The sequence below is a fragment of the Furipterus horrens genome, unplaced genomic scaffold, assembly GCF_987537825.1.
Source record: "Furipterus horrens unplaced genomic scaffold, mFurHor1.1.pri manual_scaffold_1, whole genome shotgun sequence".
NCBI classification, from domain to species: Eukaryota; Metazoa; Chordata; class Mammalia; order Chiroptera; family Furipteridae; genus Furipterus; species Furipterus horrens.
In genome coordinates, this window is record NW_028327171.1 from 152,708,000 (window position 1) to 152,714,078 (window position 6,079).

The 6,079-nt window shown below is 41.4% G+C and overlaps 1 pseudogene; it reads left to right on the forward strand.

The window, feature by feature from the left end:
- The first annotated feature begins 1,273 nt into the window (after positions 1-1,273).
- LOC150022067 (zinc-regulated GTPase metalloprotein activator 1A pseudogene) lies at positions 1,274-1,999 on the forward strand (annotated as a pseudogene).
- The last annotated feature ends 4,080 nt before the right edge of the window (positions 2,000-6,079 follow it).

Consider the following 6,079-nt stretch of genomic DNA (forward strand, 5'->3'; position numbering starts at 1 on the left):
TTCTTTTTCTTAAAATATTCCCTTTACCATCTCTTGCAATGCTGGTTTGGTGGAGATTTATTCGTTTTGTCTTCCTTTGTCTGTGAAACTCCTTATTTCCCCTTCCATTTTGAATGAGAGCCTTGCTGGGTAGAGTATTCTTGGTTGTAGGCCTTTGTTTTTCATTGCTTGAAATATTTTCGACCATTCCCTTCTGGCTTGTAGTGTTTCTGTTGAGAAATCGGTGGATAGCCTTATCGGACCTCCCTTGTATGTTATTTGCTGTTTTTCTCTTGCTGCTTTTAGGATTCTCGCTTTGTCTTTGACTGTTGCCATTTTAATTATGATGTGCCTTGGAGTGGGATTTTTGGGCTTCCTCTTCGTTGGCACTCTCTGTGCTTCCTAAACTTGCATAACTTTTTCTCTCATGAGGTTGGGAAATTTTTCTGTCATTAATTCTCCTATCAGCATTTTTATTCCTCGTTCTTCTTCCTCTCCCTCTTTAATTCCGATGACTCTGATGTTGTTTTTCCTCATGCTATCCTGTAATTCCCTTACATCTTCTTTGCACTTTTTCAATATTTTTTCATTTTGTTGTACTGTCTGGGAATTTTTTTCTACATTGTCTTTTAACTCGCTGATCTGATCCTCTGCTTCATTTAGCCTGCTTTTGATTGATTCTACTGTGTTTTTCAGTTCAAAGATTGTATTCTTCATTTCTTCATGGTTCTTGTTAATAGTTTCTATGTCCTTTTTTATGCTGGTGTAGTTCTCCATACGTTCCTTGTAGCTTCCTTGGAGTTCTTTGTAGTTTCCCTGGAGTTCTTTTTAGTTTCTATGGAGTTCTTTGTAATTCTCCTGGAGTTTGTTGTAGTTTTCTTTGAGTTTGTCAAGTTCATTGAGCTTTCTTATAACCATTCTTTTGAATTCCATATCTGATAGTTGGCTTACATCTGTCCATCTATCTCTCTTTCTGAGGATTTCACTTTTCCTTTCATTGGGAGGTTGTTTTTCTCTCTCCCCATGTTGGATTCTTCTTGTTTGTTTTTGTTTCTTAGATTTGTCATTTTGAGTTCCCAGCTTCGTGGTATGAGATTCTTTGTTGGAGACCTGAGGGATTCAGTGGTGCAGTCTCTTTGATCTCCTGAGCCTGATGCTCTTGGGATGCCCTTTATGCCATTTGTTAAGCTGTCTGATTATATTTCAGTTTCACTTTGGTGGGACATAGTTTCTATGTCCTTTTTTATGCAGGTGTAGTCCTCCTGTGGAAGAGGTGTGTGTAGTGCTGGCCGACATGTCACAGGTTATTGGCACTGTGGACGAGGAAGAGGAGCATGCAGATGAGGACTGTCCTGAATTGGTCCCCATTGAAACGAAGGAAAGAGAGGAGGAGGAAAAGTCTGGCCCCGGCGCTAAGATCCCAGTCACAATTATCACCAGGTATTTAGGTGCTGGGAAGACAACACTTCTGAACTATATTTTGACAGAGCAACATAGTAAAAGAGTAGCAGTTATTTTAAATGAATTTGGGGAAGGAAGTGCAGTAGAGAAATCCTTAGCTGTGAGCCAAGGTGGAGAGCTCTATGAAGAATGGCTGGAACTTAGAAACGGTTGCCTCTGCTGTTCAGTAAAGGACAATGGCCTCAGAGCTATTGAGAATTTGATGCAGAAGAAGGGGAAATTTGATTACATATTGTTGGAGACCACGGGGTTAGCAGATCCTGGTGCTGTAGCTTCTATGTTTTGGATTGATGCTGAATTAGGGAGTGATATTTATCTTGATGGTATCATAACTCTCGTGGATTCAAAATATGGACTAAAGCATTTAACAGAAGAAAAACCTGATGGCCTTATCAATGCAGCTTCTAGGCAAGTTGCTTTGGCAGATATTATCATCATCAATAAAACAGATTTGATTTCAGAAGAGGATTTAAACAAACTAAGAACATCTATTAGATCAATAAATGGCCTGGGAAAAATTTTAGAAACACAAAGATCAAGAACAGCAAACATGCAGTGATTAAATTGCATTACTTCAAATGGATTGCCCTGGCTGGTTTGGCTCAGTGGATTGAGCGTCGGCCTGCGAGCTAAGTGTCGCTGGTTCGATCTTCCAGTCAGGGCACATCAGAGAAGGGAAACTCTGACTCCAAAAAACCTCTGCTGCCTTGCGGCATACCTCTTCAGGGGAAAGGCTAAGGGAGTAAACCCCGACAGAAAATCCGGAGCCGGAGTCCCTAAGGCGGTTCGACGTTGTAGTCAACACCGGCAACTCCTGCGGCGCACCTGAAGCCAAGCTGTATTGACTCCGTCTTTCCCTTGGACCCTTCAGCTGCGAAGAGAGGGGGGGTCTGCTGCATGGGCAACAGCAGACCCTCCATATCACCCTGCCCAGGCTCTGTAGCTTCACTGGAGAGGACACTCCAGCGTCATCGCAAGATGTCGATTCAACACGGGAGGAGACAGATACCGTGTCACTCCCGAGTCGGACTGCACAGCCATTCTCGGCGGTGCAGATAAGACTCTTAAGAAGCTACACCATCGTCTCTCGAGACGGACGGTTGCCGACGACGACGAGTCCTCCATAAATTCTCTGTAATTTTCTTGGGAGCTGTTGGTAACTTCCTTGGAGGTTGTTGTAGTTGTTTTTGAGGTTGTAGAGTATATTGAGCTTCTTCACCACCATTGTTTTGAATTCCATGTCTGATATTTGGGCTATGTCTATTCCACCTACCTCTCTTTCTGGGGAGTCCTCTTTTCTTTTCATTGAGAGGTTGTTTCTGTGTCTTACCATGTTGGATTCATTTTGTTTGCTTTTGTCTTTTGGGTTTATCTGTTTTGACTTTCCACCTTTGTGGTATGAGATTCTTTATAGGAGACCTGGGGGTTTCGGTGGTGCAGACTCTTTGATCTCCTGAGCCTGATATCCTTGGGGTACCCTTTATGTCATTTGTTTATGCTGTCTGGTTATATTTCGATGCTCTTGGGTGGGATCTTCCCTCTTGCTAGTTGATTGAGAGTCACTCTATCCACTTTGTCTTGAGTTCTTTTGTGGAGATGCTGTTAAAAACATAAACGCACAGCCCAGGCAGGAAACCCACACCCTCAAAAACATCTCCCACCCTCTATCCCACTATCATCAGCAAATGAGCCAGTATTAATATAAATGTAGAGAGGTTAGGGCTTTTATACTATAGGAAGACTTGATAAGAGTTATTTTTAAAGAGGAATAATATGATTTTTTGAGAGAGGGGATGATAGAGTAGTATTAGTAGCAAGTAGTGTCAAGACTATGCAAGACAGTAGGTAATATTTACAGTGTATGTTAATAATAATAAAAGAAAGAGAGGGAATAATATAGAATATAGTAAAAAAGTGGAATTGTATAGTATTAGATTTATATGGTAGTTATATTCTATTTATTTAGTGTGAAAGGGAGGCTAAACAAAACAGATAAAACAAACAAAAATTAAAGAGGAAGGATGAGAAGGAGAAATGGTATCAAATTAAAGAGAGATTTTTTTATTTTTTAAATAAAAGTTAAAATTAAAATTAAAATTAAAAATAATAAATTTTTAAAAATTAAAATAAAATACAAATAAAACTAAAATAGAAATAAAATTTAAAAAAAAAAAAAAATATATATATATATATATATATATACAAAAGGAAAGTTTTTACTCAGTTCAGCCTCTGTGTTCGTCTTCTTTTTCTGGATCCTCAGCTGGTCTAATGAAGTGGGTCAGAGGTTCCTGATCTTTGCAGGTTTGGCGCCTGTTTTGAGCCAGCCAGGGTGCTTGTGCGCTAGTCTCAGGCCTACTGAGCCACTCTTCAGAAGTTGGTCTCTCGTCCCTTGGGGCGGGGGTCGCAGACACTTGTGCTCAGTGGAAGTGAGCGTCTGTGAGTCACTGCCTCCCGCTGTTCCCGCGCTGCAGCCGCCTGCTATTCCCAAACCTGCCTGGGCGGGCACAAGCAGACCCTGTGCAAGTGATCTGCGCTCCTGTCTGTTGCTCACTGGAGCTGGCCAGGGGTGTCTGCGCATGGTCTTCTGCATGCCCAGCGGTCCCTCCCTGTGCCCATTGGGGCACTGATCTTATGTTTGTTGGGGTGTGTCCAAGGGTCACCCAGACGCGTGGCCGGCGAACTGGTTGCGCACCTGAGCCAGTGTATGAGGGCACTTCCCTGTGCATGCCCACGCAACCTAGGGCGAGGGTTGGGGAGTGGGCGAGCCCACTACTGCGCCTGCGCTCCTCAAGAATGTCCTATCACCCCCAACCTTTCCTCCACTCTCTGCGGTATACAAGAGAAAAAAGTAAAGGAAAGTCACGTTCTCACATGTACAGCAGTACGCTGTTTCTTGTCTTTCAGCGCCAGATGCCACCAGGTCCTCTCTGTTTCTTCCAGCGGGCAGAGATTCACTCTCCTCCCGATTCCTCTCTAGGGGAGCCTGTGGTCACTTAAAAGTCTCTGTGTACTTCCAGCCACAGCTCAAGGAGCCACTTCAGTCAGAAATCCCATCTCGTCCCTTTTTCCTCTGCTATTCTCATCAAACAGGTCGCTCCCAGATGGTTTTCTCTAATCCAGCATTGCCAAGGCTCGACTCATGCCAGTGTCCAGCTGCTCAATGAGATGTTCTGTCTGCAATTAGCCCAAACTACAGACGAATCTCGGGAGCCAGAAAGCGCAGCCTCCCCTCACTCCTCCGCCATCTTCCTTCAAGAAAGCAGTTTTGAAATTGATATGGAACCACAAAAAAACCCAAAGAGCCAAAATGATCTTAAAAAATAAGAACAAGCCTGGAAGCATCATACTCCCTGATGTTAAAATGTACAGTAGAGCCCCCTTTATCTTAGGGATATGTGTCTCAAGACCCTCAGTAGATGCCTGAAATCACAGATAGTACTAGAAACTATATATACTATGTTGTCTCCTATACACACATACATAATTTATAAATTAGGCAAAATAAGAGATTGAAAATAACTAATGATAAAATAGAATGATAACAATATACTATAATAAAAGTTATGTGAACATGATCTCTCTCTCTCAAAATATCTTTTGTACTGTACTTACCCTTCTTCTTGTAAGATATGAAATGATACAATGCCCACATGATACAATGAAGTATGATGAATTACATAGGCATTGTGACTTAGCATCAGGCTACTATAAGGGTTACTTGAACACAACCACTATGATATTCTGACAATCAATCTAATATTTGAGAAGGTTATTAAGTGAGTAATGGGTGGGCACATAATATAGTGTGGATATGTTGGACAAAGGATGAATCATGTCCCAGGCAGGACAGAGTGAAGTGGCATGAAATTTTATTGTGTTATTCAGAAGAGCATGCAATTTGGAACTTATAAATTGTTTATTTCTGGAATTTTCCAGTTAATATTTTCAGACTGCAGTAGACCCAAATAACTGAAACTTCAGAAAGTGAAATAGTAGATAAATGTGAACTACTGAATTACAAAGCTGTAGTAAGTGTATTAGCATGATGCTAACTTGAAAAAAGACATATAAAACAATAGAATATAATAGTGTCCAGAAATAAGTCCACATACATAAGATCAACTTTGACAAGTGTTCCAAGAATATACGAGGTCTGTCCAGAAAGTATCCAGCCATATAATATGAAAAATAGTGACATTTATTGAAGAAGATACAAGATACAAGAAACATTGTACATAGGACAATGATGTCTCAGTTCCCTTCAAAGTAGGCACCTTGGGACCTCACACAGTTCTCCCAATTGCCATCAGCTGCCCCATCATATTTTCCTGGATCTCATCGACAGTCTGAAATCTCCTCCCTTTCAAAGGTGATTTTAATTTGGGGAAAAGCCAGAGGTCATGGGTTGCCAAATCTTGGCTATAGGGGGGCTGAGTGATTTGATGTTTTGCTAAAATCTCTGCATGAGACATGATGCATGAGCAGGTGTGTCGTCATGATGAACCTGTCAATTACCAGTTAACCAGCTGCAGCCTTCTGAATCATCTGAATAGTTTCTACAGAGAAATATTCAAGCTTAATGCAAAATTTGATGCAGATTGATTGCTCTACTCAGTCATTTTGAAAATGACAGCCA